Here is a 25,113-nt window from a genome sequence, read left to right as displayed (position 1 = left end):
CTGCACTAAGAGCAGTGGCTGCCTCAGAGGGTGCTCCCTGGGGCTGTGCCTTGCCAGCTCATCTGTGGCAGCGGTGCTTCAAACTAGTGCTGAGTTGATACAATCACCCAAGTTAAAGAATTTAAACTGTATATGAATTCAAGGCAAGGACAGCCTAATATAGAATGTAATGTTTACTGTCTTTGAAGAAGCTGTAATAAACTTGGATGGGAAGCTTAAGCAAAAGATGGAGCAATCAGCCAGCCTTGCAAATATGTCAGAGGGTCCTTGGGAGCCTGAAACTTGTATGTGTTATTGCTGAGCATTGTGGCCATCAATTGAACCCAGATGATTACAGGAGTTCGATGGCATTGTGCAGTTTGCACTGCCACTGCCCTTATTGGGACTGTGAGGATGATGTACCTGGATTAATTGAATCCTTGCCACTAATTTCACAGGGATTGTACCCAGGTTTGAACACATATTTCATCATAGGAAAAGAAAGCAGGAGGTATGTGAGGCTCTACTGGTGTAGCTGGGTTTCAAGCCTCATTTCATACTTCCAGAGTGTAGATAGGAGGACTAATACTTTGGCAGCATCTTTAATTTTAGGAAAGCAGTCCTGAGATCACTGTCCCCTCTCAGCAGTCACTTCAATGCCTCAGTGCCTGTGCAAGACCTGCACAGTGAGAAATGAACTCCAAGCCTGAGCCTGGTCCCTTTGAGACTTGCTTGGGCTGAATTCCTGACTCCTGTCCTTTCATCACTCTGGACCCAACTGAAAGGGTACTTGTGAGCTACCAAATATAGAATGTGCACATCCTATTTCACAACTGGCACTTGCAAATGCTGGAGTGGATTTCATGGGCTGAAGCCCTCCAGGAAGGGAGCATTACAGTAAATAATGTTAGTGTATTTGTTTAATCCCTGGGGATTGTGGAACGTAGGATTAGAGTGGGCTAAGGGGATTTCCCCATTGACAGCTGCTCCACAGTGCACACACAATTTTTTAAAAATGTAACTTGTTCAGGCCCAAAGAATTTAAACTGTGTATGGCACTATTTCCACATCTGGTTACACATATCTGTCTCCCCCAGTAATTGTCTTTAATAGACACAATTGGGGATGAGGTAGTTGTACTAAGAAGAGACAGAGCGCTGTGTTAGAACAGGAAACCATTATTTCTGAGCTTAATCATAGCTCATTAGTCCTGTGATTTTCTCCTTTCTCCAGTATATGCACACATGCTTTAAATATGAAGGCCCAATTTTTGGTAGGGCATTCCTCTTGTATGGATGATTTGCCAGAGGTTCTTTGGACAGGCAGAGCCTTGGCCAGTGAGTGGAGAACCAGAGCTTGTCTGAGCAGTGACTGGAGGCTGCAGCTCACTGGTGTTATGTGGCTGCTCTGAGGTGAACCACCAGGTTCTAGTAAAGATCTCAGAGGAGGGACTGCAGTTTTCTATGCATCCTTGATGAACTTGGCTGCTCAGTGTTCCTGCACAGGTACATGGGGTCAGGCCAGCTCCTTGAAGTACGTTGTATTTGCACATTTCTGAACTTTTAATCAAAAACTTGCTATTCGTACTGTTCTGATTAAAAAAAAAAAAAATCTGACCCTGGTCTCTGGCATGGATTCGTATTCTCAAGTGAATACCAGTGAATTTCATCCTGTGCAATCAGTGGATTTCAACTATTTCTATCATAACACTGTGCTCAAGTTTAATATCTTTGACAATCCAGTCTCTTTCTTAACAAGGTCAGATGCCAGAATACCAAGCTGTTGGCTACAAGCCATTCTTGCTCACATGTTGCTTAGTGCCACATGCAGGAGTTAACAAACCAATGGATCTACTGGCAGAGAAAGGTACTGCATAAACACAGGCAGGATTGAGAAAGATAGACTCAGATTAATGCATGTATTCAACTGGACCAAGCAGCATCCACAGGGTCCATGTCCCACTCAGCAGCAGGCAGGGCAGTCTCCCACCCACAGAAGATCCCTCCTGACTTCAGAGGTTTCACACCAGGCTTCCACTTTGTGAACACCTCTAAAGAAGCTACTCCATCTGGTTTGTGGCTCTTGTGAAAATGTTTTCTTTTTTTCCAAAGAGGACTATTTCCAGAAGTGATAGAATCTGTTGTTCCATAGTTATTGTTCTGGGCTATTGCTGGTCAAATGTTATTAATATATTAGCCTTTTGGCTGCCAAACAGCTTGAAACAAAATGGTTATGTTTATTTTCAGAATTGTGTAAGTTGTGATGCTTTACAACTTGATATGCTTGTGATTATATCTGAGCTGTATGCGGAGCTAATCCTCTTCCCAGCTCCCATCCAGGCAGGGGGTGTACTCATGCATTCCCTGTGCATGGATTCTGCACACCATGAAGGGCAGCCAGCAGGTATTTGTGAGAGGAGATGAAGTCCTAAGACCTGACCTTCTCAGGTACAGAAGTACCTCCTGCCAAGTGAAGACTTGCCTGAAATATGCCTTATCCTGTTACTACCACAGGGCTGCCAGGGGCGTCAGTGGAAGCGGGAACGGGTTGCCAGCAGCTGAGCATGTCCCGTGGGATCTGGCTCCCAGCAGAAGAGCTCCTGCTGGGCAAAAATGTTGTGTGAAAGTCTTGCTCTGCTCTCATGAAAATCAAGAGGCGCTTCACATCAGTACCAGTGGGGGCCGGGTCAAGACAAGAGACAACAAGTTTTGAGGCTGCTGAAAATAGCAAATTAAGCAGTTGTTCAGGACATCAGAGAAGCAAGGTGCCATCAGCTCAGTTAGGGAGGAACTCCATTCCCTGGCTCATGTTCTTCCTTCCAAACACATAGGTACATTATTTGCTGTGAATTTCTTGTTCTCAGAATTGTTCTGTGGGGTTTTGAGCAGCTACTTGATAGAGACAGATCAAAAAAAGTATTTAAAAAAGAAAAAAAGTGAGAGTATAAAGTTGGCAGATGTAACTTGCATCCTGTAAGAGTAGCAGTCTCTTATTTCCTAAAAGCTGTTGAGGCCTTTTCTTGTTCAACCTAAGTGATTTCTACAGCATCTATTCCCTTCACCAGAGAAAAGGTTAGTGTCTTTTACACCTTTCTGGGAAGTCTTAATTTCTACCAGTACTCTCTGGACATCATCTCTACAGAACCATTCCAGATGGTCACGAAATTCTTCATTTCTCTACCTTGTGCCAGAATGTCTTATTTTCAAAAGGCTCATGGAGCTCTGTTCCTCTTCCAACCTTTTTGCCCATGGTCCATGATTCACTTTGCATTCTACTATCAGTTTTAAACAATGTTCCTTGGCTCTACGTATTCATCAGGCTGATAGCCAAGGAACATGTTCTTCTGTGCAGAAGTGTTGATCGAGAGCAGTTTCATGGCAGAGCAAGTTCTCTCTCTGGCATTCTCTCCACATAGGCCAGGTAGGGTCACTTGCCACATCCATAACAATGCAAACATGGGGCTGCCTTGTCTTCAGTATAGATACAGGAAAAAAATGTGGTGTAGATGACAGAGAGGTGCATTGGGTGCTGAACCCAAAGATTTAAAAGATGAGGCCTCTGGCTGTTAGCTTTGATTTTTTCACGCATGAACACACAATTATATAATGCATGAACACAAAATTACCACATACATGAAGGCACAATTATGTCATGCATGGACACACAATTACCTCATGCATGTCACGCATGAGCACGCAATTACATCACGCATGAGCGCACAATTACATCATGCATGAGCACAGAAGTCTTCCCAAAAGAAGCTAAAAATTTTCAGGTCCTTGTGGCATTTCCTTAAAACAACTGAGTGTATTGTAATGAAACTACACAATCTATCTATGCACGGTAGAGCTGTGCTTTGTGCCCAGGTTTTCTCGGCCATATAGGTGTACTCACCCAGCTTTAGTGGAGATGTAAATGAAGAGACTTGGGACATATGGAAGGGTAGAGTATGTCCTCCAACATTCCTGTGATACAGACAAGGTGTCCATGTCCCCTTCAAGGTGTTCAGGGGAAGGCTGGACATACAGGGAGCAGTGCAGGGTGCTGTGCATGGTGATGTGCAGGGAGATGTGCGGGGAGATGTGTGAGGAGCGTGCAGGGAACGTGCAGGGAAACGTGTGGGGAACAGTGAAGGGAGATGTACAGGGAAATATGTGGGGAGATATGCAGAGAGCAGTGCAAGGAGATGTGAGGGGAGATACGCAGGGAGCAGTGTAGGGAGATGCCAGCAGCGAGTATCTTCGGTGCGTGCGGGGTGCGGAGCGGGTGTCGCCGCCGGGTGATGCGGGGTGGCCGCAGGGTTTGTCCGCGGGATTTGTCGGCGGGCTTTGGCTGCGGGGTTTGGCCCCCTGGTCCCGGCTCGACCCTCGCTCCGCTCCGAGCGGCGCAGCGCCGGGAGCGGCCGGCAGGGGCGCGCCGCCCCCTCGGTGCGCGGGGCCGCGGGGCTGCCCCGGCGGGAGGAGCGCGGGGAAGGGCGGGAGCGGCCGGGGCTGCGCGGGGTGGCGGCGGCCGCTCCGGACCGCGGACCCCACTGAGTGCCCCGTGCGGGGCCGGCCGCGCCGGCGGGGCATCGCGGAGGGCAGCGGGTGGGGAGGGCAGCCCGGGAGAGCTGCCGGAGCGGCCGGGCCGGGCTGCGGCGGGAGCTGCCCGGCGCAGGGGTGGGGACTGGCCGCTTCCTTAAACGGCGCGGGAGCGGCGGAGAGAGCCCGTACCGCCCCGGTGCGCCGGACCGCGCCGACCCTCCCGGGACGCGGCCGCAACACGTGGAGCGAACTTTTGAGGGACGCGTGTCTGCGCCGGACGGGAGCCCCGCCGCCCGGGACCGCAACGCTGCACGGAGCAGCTCGTCTCTCTCCGGTTTGCTGGCTTTGGGTGTTGGATTTTGGCTTTTTTTTTTTAATTAATGTTTTTTTCTTCTGCTTTTGGGTGGTTTTGGTATTTTTCCCCTCTTTCCCCATCTTCTCTGGTGCTCTTGTGTCGAGACACTTCAATCTCGCTGGGGCAAACGCAGCGTTTGAAAAACCGAGAGAAATGTTGCAACGTCCCTTGTGGCAACGCATTTTATTTATTTATATTTTTGCCTTTTGTAAGGGCAAAGAGGAAGGGTAAAAAAAAAACCCACCGTGATCAATACCGGCTTAAATGCCCATCTGCGAGCCACTGGGCTGCGGGAGGCAGGAGAGGGGAGCGCGGCCGCCTGCCCGCCCGCCGTTCCCCGCTTGGCTGCAGCTCAGCTCGAGCCCTTCCCGTGCGGAATCCCGAGGACCTGCGGCTCTGGGCAGGGAGGCGGCCGCGGGGGCCCGCGATCCCCTTTCCCGTGCCCCCCCCCCCCCCCCGCAGTCAGAGCAGGTAACCGAGGGGCTCGGAATTTTCTGTCCCTTTGGTGTTATCTCTCCCGCCTCGCCGCGCACGAAGTTCCCGCAGGAGCGGGAGCGAGATCGGCGATGTCGAGTCACGATGGGCGTCGGGGCCCGGCCCGAGGTGCGGGGCTAGCGCCGGGACCGGGACAGTTCTCAAGTTCGGGGAGGGGGGCAGCGCGGATCGCTGCCTCCTCCGGCCGGGGGATGATCCTGCTCCGGCGGGGTCCCCGGTGGCCCCAGGGTGGGGGCTCTGCGCTGGCGGTGGGCACCGGCCAGAAAAAGGGGTTCAATTAAAGATAGCTGTGAGCAGTGGTCGCCTGCGCCTGATGGGCGAGCTGAGGGCTGGGTCTTTGCGGGCGAGATGAGAGGTTCGTGTCTTCAACTGGCCTACAAAGTCCCAGTTCTCGGCTCCCGGGACCTGCCGGGCGCGCAGCGGGCGAAGACGGAGCGCGGCGGCGCCGCTGGCGCTGCCCGGGGTCGCTCGGGCGGGATGCGGGGCCCAGCCCGGGCGGGTTGGGGGCACGGCGGGCGCGGCGGGCGGTGCTCGGGCCGTCCTCGGGGACCGCGGCTCGCCCGGCGCTGGGGCCGGCGGGTGCCCCGGCTCGGCGCGGGCAGTGGACGGAGCTGGTTCTCCGCGACCCGTAAGTGTATTTTGTATTCTTCCACCTCGTAAAGGGCCTTAAATGTACGCGTCCTACCGGTGCTGGCGGCCATCCCCGCGGCTTCGCGGCGGCCCGGACTGGCTCTGCCCGGCCCTCCCTTGGCGCGGAGCGAGCGCTCGATTTCGCTCCCGCAAGACCATGTGCATTCTTCCCTCCGCTTTCACTTTCAGAAAACACATCTGTTTTCTTTTTCCTTTCCCTGTTGTTTTTTTTGGGTTTGGTTTTTTTGGTTTTGTTTTTGGTTGGTTGGTTGTGTTTTTGTTTTTTTTTTTTAGTAAATCTAGTCACATGTACGGAGCGACCGGGCTCCCGGGAATTCTCCTCTTACTCACCTAAGCGTTTTTACCACCCAGCATTCCGGAGTTCCTTATTATTTGTCGGATTTCGATTCGGCACACTGCATGTCTGCAGACACTGGTTTGTGCTCCTTCTTTGGGCACGGTGTATATACAGCTCCGGGTGTGTATATTACTCTTGGCTTGTATAGCGTCGTATTTATAACTTCTCTGCCCTTCTGTGTTATGTTACATTACATTTTAAGCTCTTAGAATTATTTTGAGGGTCCTCATAATTTTTTGATTTATGTAGGGGTGTTTTTACTTCTCTCTTGTAAAAAATCAATGATATTGACCTCCAGTAAAGAAAAAGGCCAAGTGGCAACAGTATTCTCATGGCTAAGATCTGTAAAAGCAAATGGAAAATTAAAATCTTCCTGTGTAGTTTTTGGACCCACTTAGAATTTCATTTTCTCTCTGATGTAGCATTGCAGGAGTCTACATTCTGTGTATGTGTACACAGACTCACACAACTTTTATGCTCTGTTCCCAGGAAAATTTTATGAACAAACTCGGTTTTCAGTGTACTTTTCTGTAGCAATTGCCCATGAAAAAGTAACAACGTGAATGCTTTCACAATTAGGAGAAATTTGTAAATGCTGTTACAGACTTCTGCGTATTTTTTTCTGCTTCAGCCCTTTATATCCAAACACTTGTGTGCAGCACACTAACGTGTATTAATAGCTATTGCTCTAACACATGTAAGGACATACAGACCTTTACAGGTCAGAATTATTTCCTATGTGTGGTCCCTCAGGTGCTTCCTTCGACTTGGGCGACAGTGGATGCAGTCAGGTCTTACTTGGGCCTGTCTTCATGAACCGATTCTGGTTGGGAGCTTTCTTTGAAATCAAAATTTCAAGGAAAACTTTTTGCGTATTTCTTTTCCCTACATGCCTGTTTTTCCAAAGAACTCAGTCTAGTGGCCGCAAAAAGGAAAACTATGTGAAAGTAAGGAGTAAATGCAAAGATACTGTTACCCGTTTAGGAGAGAACCCCTTGGAGCCCGCTCTGCCAGCCTGTTAGCAGCCCTCTTCTCCCTGCAGATTCGTAGCCCTTAACGAAATTAATCTGTAGTAAAATCACAGAAATCTGATTCTAATCATCCGCCCTGGAACAAGTCAGCGCTACAAGAAGACGAGCATAGTGTAAAAATACTTTAGGCATGCAGAGCCATATCATTAACATTAAAACCCGATGTTGTGAAAGGGCGAGGACGGGGAGCAGATTCCTCCCTGTGCCTCCTTAGCCCACTCCTTCCAACTTGTGCAACTTCTGAGGCATGTCTGGTAAGCAGCGATTTTTGTGGAGGTTGGTTGTGTTGCCGGTTGGGCTCCTGGACTTGGTGGTAGGCTGAAGTGAAGTTTTCCCTTTCATAGGAGAGTTTCTTAACTGTGCTGTGCTTTGTAAAGCTGGGTAAACAGCTGAGTTTAGCTTTTGTCAGGTTTAACATAATCTGGATTCTTTTTTTTCCAGCAACAGTTGGTTTCTTCCTGCCTTTAAGTAGCTCTGGCAAGTTTGGCCCCCTGAAACTGTATTTAGCATAATTTGAGTTACTACCTTTTCATTTGAGTGCACCAGTCAAGATTCAGTGGAAGCCTGGCTTCTGTAGAGGGCGAGTGCTCAGCATTTTATGGTCATCAAGGTTTGTTAAATACGTACCTTTGAACTTCCAACTCCCTAGTCACTTTTAGATTTTTTTTTTCTTAATGGCATTTGCCAAGGTGAAAGGATACATTTTTTAAAGCAATATTCATCTGTTTGCACTAGTGTGGATATAGTTGTCTATAGCTGCTAGAATTCTGTTGACAGACTGGCTGGTACTAGAAATGTGGGTTTTTCTCCATTCATCTACATTATTAGGATTATTTAGATCGTAGCCACACACACTGCATTGACAGGCACTTTCCAACTTCTGTCTGTGCCCCAAAGAACATACAGTACAATGCAGATGTACTTCTCAGCATCTGGTTTACACTGTGGAGTTTAAACATTCTCTCTGAATTAAAGTTCAGGCTGGAAAGGAACATTCCCTCATGCCCCAAATGACTTTTTGTGGGTCAAATTACCAAGTAAAAATATTTTATTTTTAAATAATATTGCTCTGAAGGCTGTTTTGGGGGTAGACCATGGTTTAGCACTTTCCAAATGCTAAAGAAGATGGTTCAAGCTTCTGCTGCAAGTTGTGGACAAGCTCTTAAATTATTGTTTTAGCTCTGAGGCTTTCATAATGCTCTGTGCTCTCTGGGATGCAGATTCAATTATTCCCCCCTCCCCGGTTAATAATGGGGCTTTGTTTTATTTTCACTTATAAACTTTCTGCCTCTCTTGCTAATCTTTCTGTGTGTACAAATATGCTTTCTTTGTCAGTCAGACTTGGCAATACTTAGGCCACACTAAACTAGTTCTGGGCAGTACAGCAAGGCTTTCTATTTATCAGGGCCTTTCCGGGGAAGTTTATTACACTGTAGGAGTGACATTTTCAGCCTTCTGAAAGAGTTGGTAAATATTTGGCAGGTTTTACTCCTTAAGCAAAAAAAAAAAAAAGGGGCCATATTTTATCTGTGATAAGACCTGAAAGAAAACTATCTAGGCATTAAGGCTTGAGATGTTGGGCAGAAGGGTGGGGTTCATGCAGGATATTCTTTGAATTGCCCTGAGTGAAGTCAAATGTTTGCCTGCAATTTAAGAACCACTGTTCCTCTATGTTTGCAAATAGAGACCTTCAAGCCAGGGCTGTATTTTAAGTTGCAGGAGGGCACAGAGCAGAGCAAGTCTTTGGTGTCTGGGTTACAGATACATGTAATCAGGGGCAGGTTGGAGTCAGATTGTGCCTGGGGTCTGCTCTGTTGTTCAGTACAGACCTTCCACGGAATCCTGGACATGCTTGTGTTAGAGCCTTGCACCTTAGAGAGGACTGAACCTCACAGGAGTGGAGCAGTGAGTGTGTGCCCAGCTTGCAGGCACTTTTCCTCTGCTCTTGGCTTCATCTGCAGATGGCAAACGCCAAGCTCGGGCTGTGCTCGGTGCCAGCTCCTGCTCCAGGCCAGCTCTTCAGCACACAGAGGCAAACCAGACGTGGAAGGGAATGTGCTTCTCCCTTCCCACTGCTGGCCTACTTGAGAAAATACTTCCAGCTCCTGCTGATTTCATGACTTCCCTTCCTGAGGACCCAAAAGTGCCAGGTCCCAGAGGGGAGGGGAAGAGGAGAGGAGAGCCTGGAAGAGACTGCAGGATGGCTGGTGCTGGCCCACAGGTGGGAACACGCTTTGGCTCCTTGCCACAGTCCGAGTGACATCCCTGACAAAGGAAAATTGGTGGCACCTGTGTGACTTCCCCAAGGCACTTTGCTGTCTCCTTTTGCCAGTGTGATCCTTGCTTGGTAGAGGGGTTTCTCTTGGACTTGATTGCTCTGAGGGAGTGAGTGAGAGGAAGGAGGGTCTGTGTGGTGGTATTACTGGAAGGGTTACAACTGCTCAGATCCCAAAGAGGGGAGTGTCTGAGGCTGGGGTAGGGAAACCCTCCCATGCTGAGGGCAGAATAGCTCTTTCAGATCCCATCGCCAGCCTGGACGTTCACATGAACCTTGGTGTGAGCCAGCAGCGGTGTGGAAAAGAAATCATGTGGCTGCATACTGAAGGAAATGAGCCAGGGTGATGCTGGTCTGGGGACAGCTTCCATTCCCTGCCTAACTCATGGGCTTTGGGTTCATGGCATATTTCTTTAGCACTGAAAAATCAAAATATTTCCAAGACATTGTTTGGTAGATTTGATTTTGGATAGACTTCTTGAATTTTATTTGGATCTTGGTGGCCTGTCAGTTTATGAGGCTTAGGCTGTTGGGTTTTCCCTTCTATGGCAGCAGGCAATAGGCCTTTGTTCTTCATGCCCTTTGGCAGAAAGTCCTTCACGGTGTCCCTGACATCCCACGTGGGTGGATGATGTGCCCACATTCCATGGCAGCATGCAGGATTTCAGTATTTTCCCAATACAGATTTGTTAGTGACACCATTTATAGGTCCAGGACTGGAGTTGTGACTCCTAGGTCATGCCTGATAGAGTAGTCATTCATTATTATTATTTTAGTTACAAAGCATCCCACCTGACCAAGGCTTTGGAGTCCTGCTCAGGCAGTTACTGCACAGAACTTGGCCAGTGGTGGGCAGATGCCAGGCCATGGAGGAACACCCACTGCTCTGGGTGGGATTCTGAGGAGCAAACATTGCCTGAACTGTCGGGTCTGGTGAAAGGGTCAGTCCTGGATGGCTGGATGCTGGCAGGATCTCTTCCTATTCTTCTCCTGGTGAAAGCTGATGAAAGAAAATAGTGACATTCCAGTTCCTTGCAGCTGGTTTGAATCTCTATAAATGCACTTTCTTTTTTTTTTTTTTTCCCATTCCAAGTATGGAATTTCCTCAAACGATAAAATTTGAAAGCAGATTTCATTCAACAAAATCTCTCTGCACGGTAACTTTTAAAAAATGGTGAGGAACTCAATTTAAAACACTTTAATTCAATCAGCAGCCTGTAGGAACTAATCTACAGTGGCCCAAAGGCCAGCTAAAATTAGTAATGACTTTATGTTTTTGGAAAAAAACTCTTGGGGATGTCTGTTGTTAGAAAGAACAGGGTTTTGAGCACATGACTGTTGGTAGGGTTAAATTCAAATATGCAAGTGCAGTAGTTTAAGGAGTAAATTCCAAGAAGCTGTTCAAGGCTCAGCTGCATTACAGAGCAACGATCAGGTTGGGTTAGGCAGAACTGCTGTAGACTGAAACATCTGGAATAATATCACGTTTCCCCAAAGTGGAATTTTCTTTAAGAGCAGCAGCAATTGATGATATTTGAGAGAGTGGAGCCAGCAGCAACTTACAAATAGCTGGAAAATGAATTAAGAATCTATAGAGTGAAATATTGAGACTTTGTCAGGAGTCATGATTTTGATTATGATCTCTTGTTTAAAGCATCAGCTAATTCTGAGAACTGGGGCCTTGCAGGCTGTGGGGATTGGTTGGACAGTTTATGCTGCAGCCAGAACTCTGCTCCTTGGCACTTGGCTTTTTAGTCTTTTGATGAATTCCAGTGAAACAAGTTGTGGCAACTGATTTGGAGCCTTGGAGCCAGAATATGCATGAAAAATCTTGTATGAAAAGAGAGATTGTTTCGTAAAGAATTTGAATGTAGTTCAGTTAAAGTATGCTTAATTTAAAACTACAAATGCTATTTTGATTTTTTAAAGAAAGATAAAAGTTTCCTCAATTCTTGCATTATGAGTGTATTTTACACTTGAAGTCTCAGTTGCATTTAAAATATTTTTATTAAAAAAATTTGCTTTGACTACAGAGATACTTTGTATAATTGTAATTCATCTGTTAATTTTGAAGGAAATATTTTCTGGAGAAGGAAAAACATTCCCATGCAAATAGTTGTACAGGACAAGGAACAGAAAGGTGTTTAATCACAAATGAGCTCACACATTTTAATTTACCTTGGAAGATAAAACCAAATAATGTCATTCGGAAAAAAGCCATAATTAGTTATTTACAGTATCCATTTTTTCCATGTTGTGGATTATTCAGCACTACAGTTAATGGTGTTTTACATCAAGCTTTCAATACATTAAGAATGTCTGCTGCTGTACACACCCCAAAACCAGCCTGAATCCACATTTTAGAAACAACTTAAATGAAGGGGGTTTTTAAACAATTTCACTGAACAATAAAATTCAACTGAGTAACTTAAGCTGAATTTCTTAAATCGAGTCAGTAAAGAGTTCCCAAAATGTCACGCACAATAGATTATAACAAAGGAACAGAACTTCCCCAAATCTTTGCACAGTGTTTTGTTACTGCAACTCAAAGTGCTACTCAGAATTACTTTACTCCAGTCCCAGCCTAAATTTAGCTCCAGGATTCACATATTGCACCCGCTTCACTGGAAGAGTTTGGTTCTCTTGTAGCATATTTGAGCTAGTTTTGCATCTCCTTGGGGATTAAATTACAGCCTGAATGAGAACATTCACACGTATTTTTGGCATTAATGCTCTGTGCAGTTGGAGGGGCTGCATGCAGTCAGCCTTTAAAACTATGCTACCTCTAGCCCCCTTCTAGGGCTTCATTTAATTTCTGTATCAATGGCCATCAAGCGCAGTGAGAAACAATGAAACATTTTTTTCTGACAGTGTTTCTTTGCAAACATAGCAATAAGTTTCTCGCTTTAGAATTTCCATCAGAGTGAACTCTTCCCTGCCACCCCCCAGCCCCAGCCCAGCCCCATGTGAGTAACTGCACTTGTACAGCGAGTTGTTTCACATGCACCAAATAAAAATGTAATAAATCCAGAGTAAGGAAAAAGCTTATGAGCCAGTTTAAGGTGTTATATAATACTGGTTACATAAAGTTTTGAATGTCTTTATACCTTTAAGGTATTCTTGCCTTCAAAAAGAGCACAAACTGCAGTTTAATTTCAAAACATTTGATAGTAGTTTAGTCTTAAAATACATAAATTTGGCTTGTAGATGTGGCTACATCACAGAATGAATTTACAGCTCTCCGAAGAAACAGCAGGTGTGCCCAGTGCTAAATAAAACATCTCCTGTAAGCCAGCAGAAATCTCCTGATCTGCACCAGCCCAGGATTTGTCCCATGCTCTAATTTTGGTGACGGGTAATGTTTTCAGACAGTCACAAACACACTATCATTTTATAGCACTATGCTCATAACTGTTGGGAAATTCAGATACTTTCAAACCTTTTATAACTTTGAAGTGTGTTTTCCAAACAGAAATATTTTATAATTGGTCAGCTATCAGTGTTACAGTAATGCCAAATTATGGTCAGTTGTTTGCAGGCAGCAAGCAGGGATTCAGTGCTTAAAAATACATATAAAGAGGCTGTTGCAAAGCACAGTATGAGCTGTGCTGTAGGGTGGTGTGGATGGGATTATTACCCCTGAAGCCCTGACTTGGTGGGCTGCAAACATAAGGGTTTCTTTAAAACCTGTGGTCAGGATGTTGTGCTACCTGTGCCTCTCTTGCCTGTGGCCTGTGCAGTGCACAGGAGGTGAACAGAATCAGTCACCAGACTGAGTTCTTGCTCTCTTGTCTCCTCTCCTGCTTGAGGAAATTCACACCCAGAAGGAAACACTATGGTCCAGGTGAAAGAAATGTAGTACATCCCAATACAGCCTCCAGAAAACAGTCTCCCACCTGAGTGATTTCCACAGCAACTAAAGATTTTACTTTTAATGAAATTTGCTACAACATCACTATTCCAGGCATGGCTCTGAATGTAAGCAGCACTGCTGAGCTCTTACCTGACAACCAGAAGCCTCTTGTTCATTAATAGTATTTTTAAAGGGATAGAATTTCCGCTTTTGCCAAGCATTGCTTGTGCCCCATGCAGTACTGAATGGCAGTCATGAGCCGGGACGCTGGTAGAGCATTAACTGATAACATCTCATTCTCACTGAAGTATCTCATTAGAAGTATTTGGAAAAATGATTCCTAATTCACCCAATATGGAGTTCAGTTAACTTCATCAGTCTAAACAGTGGGTCCTTGGTCTGGACTTCTCTCAAGGCAGAGGAAAGGGGGAGGTGGCTCAAGGGTCAGGGTGCCTCACTGGGCAAGTTAATACTTGAGGATGGGAGACCGCTCTTACCCCACTAATCAGGAAGTTTGTACAATCAGCTTTGAGTCACAGATGTGAAGGCTCCCCAGCAACTGATGCAAATGGAAAGGGTTTTAACCACATATTTCAGTTAACTCTTAGATTTCCTTGATGGCTTTGGTATGAGAGGTCTCAAACTTGTAGATGAGAAGCTGCTCCTGTAACAGGTCACTGGTGGTTGGGCACTGAACACCCACAGGCACCAACACCAGGGTCTGCCTGTAGCATCCAGCTGTTCTGAATGTTGCTGTGACTTTCTTTCAATCTCTATGGCAAGTGAATTGGGTTTCTTGAACCTATTCTTGTGGCTCTAAACTATTAGCAATTTTTTAGGACACCTAGCTCAGCCTCATGTTGCCAGATTCTGTCTAGTTTAATTAATGACATACAGCAAATGAGGGGGGTTGTCCTGTGACTTACTGCTGTGAGGAGCTTCTGGATATATAGAGTTGGACCCCAAATCAGTGGGCATTCTCCAACAGTAACCAGTGGTTATGAACCTGTACCTGGCAATCTGCTCCCTTTGGAAAAAAGAATTACCCGGAAGAAGTAATGCTGAAATGAGAGGAAGAAGTCATGTAAATTCTCCCACACCTGCAGCACTAAAGCTGGGATCCCTAGTAATGTAAACTTCATTTTCTGTGCAAGATTTTACTGCATTTTGTAGCAAAAAAAAGCTTAAACTTACAACAAAAGACCAACATCTTAAGCAGAGAGCAATACAGTTTAAAAGCTCAAGGTCACTGTATTAGTGCTTCAAGAAGAGTGAGGGTACCTGGGCTCAGCCAGCCATCTCTGGGAACTGGGGGGTTCTCTTCTCTTTTCTCTTCTCTTCTCTTCTCTCTTCTCTCTTCTCTCCTCTCTTCTCTTCTCTTCTCTTTTCTCTTTTCTCTTTTCTCTTTTCTCTTTTCTCTTTTCTCTTTTCTCTTCTCTTCTCTTCTCTTCCTTCTCTTCTCTTCTCTCTTTCTCTCTTCTCTCTCTCTTCTTCTCTTCTCTTCTCTTTTCTCTTTTCTCTTTTCTCTTTTCTCTTTTCTCTTTTCTCTTTCTCTCTTTTCCTCTTTTCCTCTTTTCCTCTTTCTCTTTTCTCTTCTCTTCTCTTCTCTTCTCTTCTCTTCTCCTTCTCTTCTCTTCTCTTCTCTTCTCTTCTCTTTTCTCTTCTCTTCCCCAGTATCCAAAATAGACACTTTTCCTGAATGCACTGGCAAGGAACAGCATGTGATGGGATTAGCGATGAAGTGAAGCCAAAACACTTTAATTATTGTATCTGTTTACTTCCTCAAAGAAGGCTTCCTTGAGAGGCACGTGCCTCCTCACTTGTAACCAAACCCTCTGTGCTCTCCCTCGCTTGTTGAAATTGATTTGCACATGCTTTGCTCCGGTGGAAGTCTCTTGGCTTGTTCCTATGAAATGTCACTGCTGGTGGGTGTAGCTGGGCGTGGGTGTTCCCTGCCTTTGGGATGCTGGCACTGCACCATAGGTCACACGCCTGCCTCGAGGAGTGGCTCTGTCTGGTCATCCAGGCTCTCCAAGCACCACAAAAGGGCAGTTGTGTCTTTAAAAAGGGAAAAAGTGGAGCTTTCAGGTTCCAGTCTTCTCTACTTGCTCCTCCCCAGGGAATGGACACAATTTGACCTTCCTAAATTATAATGAACTAGGAATAAGCCTTTGCTGGAAAGGTGGAAAAGCACAGTGAAAAAAAATTGCCAGGATCATGTAAACTGTGGCTAATGAAATGTGGATTTACGTGACCACCCATAGCTGATGCACATTTTATGCTTGACTTCTTCCATGCGATGAATCCACTGCTAGCAAGGGCAGTAGTCTTAATTACGTGCTCCATATTTTTTTAGGACTTTGTACACTGTTCAGACATAAGGGAACTAATCCACAAAGTGTGCAATGAAATGAATCTAAGTTCTTACCTGAGGCACTATCCAGGCAAGGTAAAGACTAAGCCCAATGCTTTTTAAAAGCTTGTAAATGACAATAATTAGCTCCTGTTTTAATGCTAATACATTCTGACCGTATGCATAGTATTGTAATGCTCATAATCAGTATTGGTTTAAACATGGGGAGAATAAGGTCCAAAGTTGTAATTTTTAAAAAGTCAGATGCTGGACTTTGTGTGAATTCTTAGGAGTGTATGAGCACAGGAGTATTCTTATATTGTTTCCACTTATTTGGCCTCAAAGAACTGGTAAATGGAGAGCACCAGAACAGCTGATATATCTACTTAAAGCTCCAGGTCAGTAGCATGCTTAAGCACATTCTTAACTTAAAGCATACAATTAATCACATCCCTGGTCCATGGAGTAATTAAACTTGTGCTTATGTACTTTGTACAGCACAGTACCAGCCTGCATGCATTCTCTGAATACTACTGTTCCTGAGAAAGTGGTGAATCAGAAAGTGATTTCTGGCTGGAGTTCGAAAATGAGCTAAAAGAGTGAGTTAGGCACCCAGAACTCATTAGATTTGAATAGCTACGGAAAAGCTGGTCTTGTCAGCAGAGCTGAGTAAGTAGCAAGGTGTGGCCATTTACTTTAGGGTGATGCCTCAGTTTTGTTTAAAGTGAAATGATTTAAAAAACACTTTTGCTTGGTAATTCCCTGCTGCTCTCCCATAACTCTTTGCTTCCCTCAGTGCTCCGCAGACCTGACAGTTCCAGCAGAGCCCACGCCAGGCAGCCCCTTGCCGGCAGCTTCTCTCTTTAACTCACTGGTAAGGGTTTAGGTGGGTTCAGCACTGGGGGCAGCACTGGCAGGTCGAGGCCAGTGGCATGGCTCCTTTTCCTATCAGCGATCAGTCTGGGCACAGCGCTGTGGGAACACACTCCTCTGGAGCCAGCAGGCATACGGGCACTGCTGGTCATTATCCATACCCCCCCCCAGCCCGCTCCAGCTCTGCTGGGGCCAGCACCTTGGGTTACAGCTGCACTACTGAACCCAGCACCTGATGGTACTGAGCATGGTCCTGGGCAGAACTGTGGCCTGGGACTCCTCCAGCCAGTCCTGGACATTGTCTGAAACTCAGCATGAGCGATGGACCGTTATCAAGAGGCTGTTCGGATGTGTCCCCTTTCCCCCCTTCTTTTGGAGACTTTAACAGGACAGCAGTGGCCAGACTGGCCTGGTTGGCCATGCCCTGGTTAATTTACTAGGAGTCATGGAGCATCTTCCAACCACGGCTCCTCCCCTGGCATTTTTCTCCTACTGTTCTACTGTTCTCCCTTCCTGTCCCTGTCCTGGTGCCAGCCAATTTGATATGTCAGTCATCACACTGGCAAGTTCCCTTCTGAGCTGCTCTGAGTGGTGCTTTGCCCACACATGGGCGATTTGACCAGGCAGCAGTGCCATCCTCTTTTGCCAGCCTGAGCCAGGTCATGGTCTCTTGCCACTCAAGTTGAGTGTAATGTGGCAGCCTTAGTAGGCTTGTTGATGACTAATTGTTTTATTTTATATACTTAAAGTCAGCTGCTTTAATTTGCTTGTTCTCCAAGGCTCTGTGTATAAATGCTAGTGAGGTCACCATGCTGAGGCAAACCAGGGCTGCATCAAAAGCTCATCTTTGAAATATTGGCTCCTGAGTATCTGAATGGTGGGAGGCTCGTTTGCAAAGCAGCCTCTATGGAAAGTCTGCGTAATGTGTTTGATTATCCAACTTCGCCATTTTCAAAGGGACCCAGTCAAGATGAACAAGGCCTAAATGTACCATCTCCTAAAAATAACTCTGGCTTTCCAGCTCCTCTGCTGATGTTGGGAGTGGGAGAAAAAAAGTGATGCTCCAAAATGAGGATTGTAAAGAGAGAGGAGATGTCAAATGCACATGGTCAAACCCACCTCTTGTCAGCCCTGGAGGATGGGTGCTCTTCTGTTAGGGCTCAAGTGTTCCTCCACTTTTGGGTCCCAGGCAGTTCCCCCCAGGCACTGGCTCTCCCAGACGGGAGCTCAGCTGGGCAGCTCTGCTGGAGACTGACAATGGGGACATGGTCTGTTCCTTGGCAAAGTGAGACACTTCCTGAATTCTCCTAATGTGTGTGTTTTTATTTTTTTGTGGGTGAGGGACAGGGGCAGGACTGGCCAGGATGGATCACAGTTCTCACTGTGCATTCCTTTTTACTGTACAGTTAATATTTTCTTGGGCACTGCTCATGTAATTTTCAAGATGGTGTTCAGCCTGATCTTGGTTTTGAGAGAAAAATCAGAGCCATGCCTCGTTTCAGAAAGCAAACCCAATGTATAATGGTTTCTGGAAGCTTGCCAGCATTTCCCCAAAGCAGCTCATTAACTTCAAGGCCATGCTGATATCAGTTGCTCTCTTGGTGTCATGTCCACTGGCTCATGCACCTGGAGTCAGCTCCAGGTTTGGGAAGTGTACAGTCTCAGAGTCTTTGGAGCCCTGGTGTATTTTCAGCTGCTCTAAAGGCAGCTCTTTGTCTTTTCCAAGCTGCGTAGAGCCAGTACGGCTGCCATCTAAACCCAGAGGCTGAAGCTCTTGTCCGGGCACAGCAGGATAGGCAGCTGCTGCTTAAAAGGCTCAGAATCTCTCCTGTGGGTGGGTGTTACTTGGTAATACCAGTCCATTCCAGCTGAGGATCTGTCCCTTTGTTTTGTGTATGGGACAATTTGTTTTCAATTTTTGTTTCTGAAAGGAAACTGTCAAGACAAAATTCACACTTAAAAAAATTAAGGGAAACAGCCCTTTGTCTGTTTCTAACAATCCCCTTCGATGACTAAAGCTGGAAGTGTTCTAGAAACTGCAATGATTTTCTACCTTCACTTTGGTTTTGTTCTGCTCTTGCATTTTCTGAGTTTCAGATACAGCACAACAAAAATAATTTAACATCAGTGCAACCTAGAGATGTGTGCTTTGATCATCAGAATCTGATTGTGCTTTATCTAGAAGTGGGACTGGGGCAGCAGGGAACCAAGAGCAGCTTGGGCAATAGTCACTCCTCTTGTAGTGCACAGCCTCATGCTGACTTTGCAATCCAAGAGGGAACATGCAAAGCCTCTGTGAAGGGTGTTGCCCTTCAGCATATATCCATCCTCACTCAATTCTGCCAATGACCCAATGCCAGTAAAATAAAAATTGAGGGTGAGACAGCCTGCCCAGACTGCAACAACTCCAGTTACCTGCTTTTCTGTGCCCTGGGTCTGCTCTGCCTGCTCGTGGTGGGGTCCTGGCTGCCAGGGAGGTTGCGCTCTCCCGGGCAGGGGCTCATCAGATTTTCTTCCCGTGATGGTACAGCGGCCAGTGCTGCAGGGACCTGGTCCTGCCTGGGGCTCCCCTCAACTACAAAGAGTTGTTTATTGTCAATTCAAGGAAAAAAAAACCAAAACAAACTTTGAAAACAATAACAACATGCATCTAATTTTCATTTAGTCCTAAAAACTACTTGATGCTCGTTACAGATGAATTGATTCCTTAAATGAATGAAGCAACCAGGGAGTGCTGCTTTCAGTGTGGAACTGCTGATGCTCTGACTCATGCTCTGCTTCTCGTGGGCTCTGGCTTTTATGCTTCATTTAGGACACCAACGTCATTAGCATTTAGAGGACTGCTGGTTTTTTTGTTATTATTATTGCACTGCTGTTGTAACTTTCTCAAGGATGCAAATAATATTTGGATCCGAATCACGGCTCATGTTTTATTACCAAATCAGGGCATAGGGTTTGCTTTCAGTTGACTTACAAGCCTCAGAAGAAATTGTAAATGAAAATAAGGTGCAGCTCTGTGCAGTTCTGAGAGGGTCTCTGAGGTTTATGGATGCCAGGTTGTCTGTTACTGTGGAGTGTCATCCCATGTGGGATGGGTGAGGATATTTGTCTTGTGTTGCACAGCGCTCCCCAAGCATCCTGGTCACACCAGCTGCGTGCATGTCCCTGGAGATGGCTTGTGTGAAAGGCAGCACCTGCAAACATGATGCTAGGCAAAGGGTTCCTTGCTGAGGGACCCAGTGTGATGCTTTTACTACAAGAGGAAAGAAAAGAAGAAAAGCCCTGAGAGTGCTTAGGGTGTTCCCTGCTTTGACACAAACTCTCTTGGAAGTCCTTGAGCATGTCACAAAGTCCTTCTCAAGGGCAACAGCTTGCAGGGTTACTTGCAAGCCTATTATGGGATGGGGCCCGCCCCAGGTCTCAACAGGCAGAATTCATGGGGAAACAACAGAGCAGAATTGTGGGAATCTGCCAGTAGTTTTCTGTTGAGTCCACTGCCATCAAAACACTGATCAATGAAAAGGAAGGTGTTACTCCTTGCCCTAAGAACATGCAGGGCTGGGCTGGGATTTCCAGGAGGACTTGTGAATGAGGATTGAAAATTCCCAGCCAAATACTTAGCACCTTTAGTTGGAAATGTATAGATCTTTTCAGATATTACTTTAGCTGAAAGTTGTTAAGAAATCAGAAGTAATTCCCTAAAATCTCAGCTTTATTAATAAATTAAAGGGTCTGCTGATGGGTGTGAGCTCTCCTGCTGGGACCTGGGTGCTGTGAGTGCCCTGGAGAGCTCCAGGTGCCCCTGGGATTGCAGGTTTATGACCCAGTGTGGGATGTGTGGGGCCAGTCAGCTCTGGGGTCTCCACTTCCCCTGCCCAAAGCACCACTGCTCACCTGGGTGCTGGAACAATGAGTACTCGCAGGACAAAGGTGATCCTGCCTTTTGCCCTTGTGGCTGGGGTGTTCCAGGGCTGCCTGCAGCGAGCTGTGCCAACTCCGTTGGTGGCATTCTTGCGAGCGACAGACAAGCCATCTGGTATTACGCTGAAACTCAGCACGGCGTTCAGGGAGGAGCCCACAGGGATGGCAAAGCAGTTGCACACCTTCCCCTGCTGTGTGTGGCTGGGCACTGGGGCTGGGGTGTTACTGGGCACATCAGCAGAGCCGTGTGTGCCGTGCTGGAGAGAACGGACCCTGTCACACCCTGCCCTCCTGGGGACGGACTGAGCGGCAGCAAGAAAAATGAGGGACTTTCAGGGGCAGCTGTGTTTTACTAACCCAGTCATAATGCCCCTAAAAATCCTTATTGTTCTTGCAATAGTCAACTGTGGTATGGGGAGGCCTGGAACTAGGGCTCGAGGGCAGGCAGCCCTCGGAAGGAGGGCTGGCAGGTCGAAAACAGGGGTGTTAGGCTGGGGACAGTGTTTCTGTTGGAGTGGAACTAAAAGGATGTGATGTTGTGACCTGTGATGTGGGAGCATGTGTTTTTTATGATGATCAGGGCATGAGAACTGGAGCACAAAGATGGGGAAACTAAACAAGCTGAGGTGCTTTCCCTCCCTGTTGTGTCTGTCCTGACATTTCCCCCACCAGAGATAAATGCAATCAGAGAGATGCACCCACAGCCCACAGAAAGAGCCCTTACCCAAACCATTCCTCCCCTCCCAATTCTGCTTTACTCCTCTTTCAGCAAACTCATTGCAGGTCTCTGCTTATCCACAGCATTGTTCTCTGAGCTTTATTCCTGCTCTTGTATCTCAGATCAGACCATGATGAAGTAATTGCATGCAAAGAAGCAATTTGTTAAACAGAACCATAATATTCAATTATTTGCCATCTTTATGCATTCTCATACTTTATTTGCATTTCTGAGAGCTTCTATATGCTGAGTAAAAGTTTTTTTTAGTTGAACTCTGCAGCAATGTTCAAAGCTTTTATCCTTTAATAACTCTAGGGATATGGATAACCAATTATTAGCTCCCTGGCCCCACAGCAGCAACAGTCCTTTCACATTGTCTGCGTGGATTACTTATTCATTACCTTTTTGAAAAGGCTTTGTTTATGTATTTTAGCATTTTTATCAATTAATTGATATGATTATCAATTAATTCTGCTTTATATGCCTATGCCAATAGATGTGTTTGTTTGTGCATGCGTTTTTTTTTTTTTTTTTTAATTGAATTTTATGGATCTGGAGCAAGATTTACTCATTTGTTATTTGTCATTCTCAGGAGCATTTCAACTGCTTTTCTTAAAGCTGAATTCTTTATAAAGGAGAAGTGACTAGAAACCCTGAGCTGAGTCCCAGGTCTGGCTTAACTTTGTAAGGCACACTGACACACTGAGGCTGCTCCACTTAAGGTATGGTATGAACCAGGAGCTGATCCCATGGCTGTGGAATGAGTGTCCACATGGAGTCATCCTGCTGTAGCTATTGCAGCTGCTGTGTAAGCAAGTCCTAAAAGACAGTCCTTGTCCCGGTGACTGTGTGACAGATAAGACAGACAATGCACACAAAGAGGGCACCGCTATCAGTGAAGGATGGATACTGTCCAATCTACTGGGAACAAAGAAGCCTGGGCTGCTCCAGGCCCCACAGAACTATTCAGGAGTGTCCTTCGTGCCAGCTGATTCCAGGAATGTGACACTTATGGAACTGTTTGTGTCAGGACTTCCTGCTTTGACACCTTTGATTTCTGAGACTGCCTCATCACAGGAAACCCCAGATCCGCTGCTCCACTCCACAAGGATTTCTGTATCCAGCAACTCTCATGTCTTCACTGGATACCGAAATGAGATGAAAGGGCTTGAATGTTTCCTTGGCAAGATGGCTGGATGGAATTAGTTTAATCTGTTTTGATTCTGACACCTACAAGTCAACTGACCCAATCACCTCTTCTGCTAACAGGCTGCAAAGCAACACTCTAACTACTGTGGAATATTCTTTGTGATGAAAACAGGAGGATCGGTAATGGGGGTTTGTAGCTTTTTTGGATGAGTTGCACTTACAATTTTTATCTTTAGTATTACCACTTTAAATAAGAATATTTATATGTTAAAATAAACACATTTTTTGCCCTGAAATACTGGAAAATGCCTCCCCAGACTTCTTCTTACCTCAGTTTTGCCATTGTGAAGAGAACCATGGATTTTAAGATCAGAAGGACAAGTCGGAACTTCTAACAGAGGATGCGCACAGAGCGACTTCTGCAGTTCATCCTGCAGCCCAGGCCCTGATTAATGGATCTTTTTCTTATGTGCTGTGGGAACTCTACCTATAGAAATGTCTGAGAAGCTGTTCCAGGGCTTTATAACCTTGTGTCTTGTTCCTTGTGCCAAGCTGCAAGTTGCCTGCTTATCCTGGCCTCTGTGGACAAAACCCTTTGTGTGTGACTGCACGTGGGAATAGGAGAGTACCATGGTTTGGTGCTGTTTTTGTCAGATCTGTTCACAAAGCAGCTCCCCCAGTTGCTGCACTGCCTGTCAGAGAGGAGGGTTGGTGCAGCACAGGTCTGTAGGGTCACTTGCAGGATGCAGGTGCAGGCCAGGGGCTCACATGCAGGTTCCCTTGTGCACATCCTGCAGTGGGATCCAGCCCTGCTGGTACCTCTTTAACGATTGAGGACATTGTCAGCAGACCCAAGTCCATTTCTCAGTGCCCACACTAAGCCACTCAGACTTGACTAAATTGAACTTTCTTTCTTTATAAAGTTCAGTGTCACTTAGTGCCTCCAATTTAGCTTGAAAAAAGAAGCAGAAATACCTAAAATAAAGGTGTTTTGAAAAGTACATGCAGGCAATTATGGGGTTTTTTCAGACTCAGTCTCAGGTGATGCCATATGCACTGCACCAGACTTCCTTCAAATTGCCATCCCTAGTCTGTGTTAAGCATCATGAACATGAAAATAGATCCTGCTGAAATAAAACACTCTGGTCCTCACATGCACACAATTTTTTCTCTGAAAAACAGGTAACAACAGATGAACTAAGCCTGAGCCACCACTGATGCTTTGCCCATCCTTGGAAGGTGCAGAGCATCTGAATTGGTGACTGCCCACAAAGAACTGACCCGAGGCAGCACAGAGCAAAGGGTGCAGGGTGAGATCCCAACAGGGAAAAGGGAAAAAAAAATTTCAAGTACAAGTAATTCTGTTAATGCCTGCAAGGAGTCTCTCACTGCAGGGGAAGCTTACTGAAATGCCCTGCACTGTTATCAGCTGCTTTCAGTGCACAGCTCCTGTCCAGAACAGTTTAATGTGGTACATTCAATCAAACAGAAATTGTACGTCAATACACGTGGAATAAAATCAGAGCAGGAAATACATTTTTCAGGCAAATTTCTTGATTTCTTTTACTGAAGCCCTGTGGTACTTTGCTGTAGTTTCTGATGAATAAATAGCTGCTTCACAGAGGAAATACAGTTATTTAGGCAAAATTTTATCATAGTTTAAACATTTAATTTTCAGCAAGACTGAATAAATCCAAGCTTTCAAGGAACCTTTAGCTTTAGCAGGTGGTTATTGGGCTTTGTCTTTTTAATTGGACCAGAATTGGTCATGTTTCACTAAGAGAACATTTGCTGGAGCTGGTGGGAAAGAAACTACAACTTCACTGGGATGGCTGGGCCAACCTTCACACAAGCTGGACCCTGTTCTGGTGCCCAGTTTGTATTGCCTGGGGTTCAAAGGTTGATACTTGGTACTTTTTAAAGAGAAAAACCAAAACAACCCCCCAGAAAAGTGAGCTGACATCCCTGGGTCTCAAGTTCAGCACACAAACTCATCAGCTGATCTAAAACCGCATGACTGTGCCTTTCTCTGCAACATCAAGTTTGTTATGTCATTGGAGCAGGATTTGTCTTGTTAACCTGGAAGCCCAGTAGACACAAAGTCCTTTTGTTACTGAGGTTGATGCTGTTTTATATGCAGCTTAAAAAAAAAAACAACACCTATGTGCTGTTTCCTGAATACTAAGGATACAAGAAAAACAACTGTGGTATCCCAGGTAACTAATGTTGTCGGGTGTAATGATTTAAATCCCACATCATAATTGTCAGGAGTCCTCTTGGCTATTTGTCCTGTTGTCATGGGCCCATGACCTGGCTTAGTGTGACAAACTGAAGGGGTCCCTGATGATTAGTGTACCTGCAAAACGTTCCTTATATTTTTAAGTTGATATTCCTGTAAACTTCAGTAATTCTGTCTGTAAACTCGGAGTGGTTGTTTAAGCTCAATAGCAACATCCTCATAGAAAAAGAGTGCAGAGAAATTCAGAGTTGTAGGAACCCAGTTTGTAAATTAGGGTACCAGTAAGCCCATGGAACTGGGCATGATGCATTTAGTCTGCACTTAAGGGAAGGCAGTGAATTTTCCACTGCACACCCCCAGA

General features: G+C 45.9%; 2 long non-coding RNA genes across 4 annotated transcripts in view; one reads left to right on the top strand and one right to left on the bottom strand.

Annotated features, from left to right (window-relative positions):
* The first annotated feature begins 4,565 nt into the window (after positions 1–4,565).
* On the top strand, positions 4,566–24,049 carry LOC116453431. Of its 2 annotated transcripts, none has more exons than XR_004243808.1 (2): positions 4,566–4,836; positions 21,957–24,049. It is a non-coding gene; the product is annotated as an uncharacterized LOC116453431 (long non-coding RNA). The 2 variants fall into 2 exon arrangements; XR_004243809.1 differs by lacking the exon at positions 4,566–4,836 and adding an exon at positions 5,888–5,980.
* Positions 10,043–25,113, bottom strand: part of LOC116453429 — a 38,703-nt gene continuing 23,632 nt past the window's right edge. Inside the window, exon 3 of one of the 2 annotated variants that reach the window (XR_004243806.1) lies at positions 10,043–10,646. This is a non-coding gene — a long non-coding RNA (uncharacterized LOC116453429). Of the gene's footprint in view, positions 10,647–18,673; positions 19,301–25,113 lie in introns of those variants that run through there. The other variant, XR_004243805.1, reaches the window with a different exon arrangement.

The sequence above is a fragment of the Corvus moneduloides genome, chromosome 19 (assembly GCF_009650955.1).
Source record: "Corvus moneduloides isolate bCorMon1 chromosome 19, bCorMon1.pri, whole genome shotgun sequence".
Taxonomy (NCBI): domain Eukaryota; kingdom Metazoa; phylum Chordata; class Aves; order Passeriformes; family Corvidae; genus Corvus; species Corvus moneduloides.
Note: the sequence above shows the minus strand (reverse complement) of the source record. Positions and strands in the feature narration are given on the sequence as shown.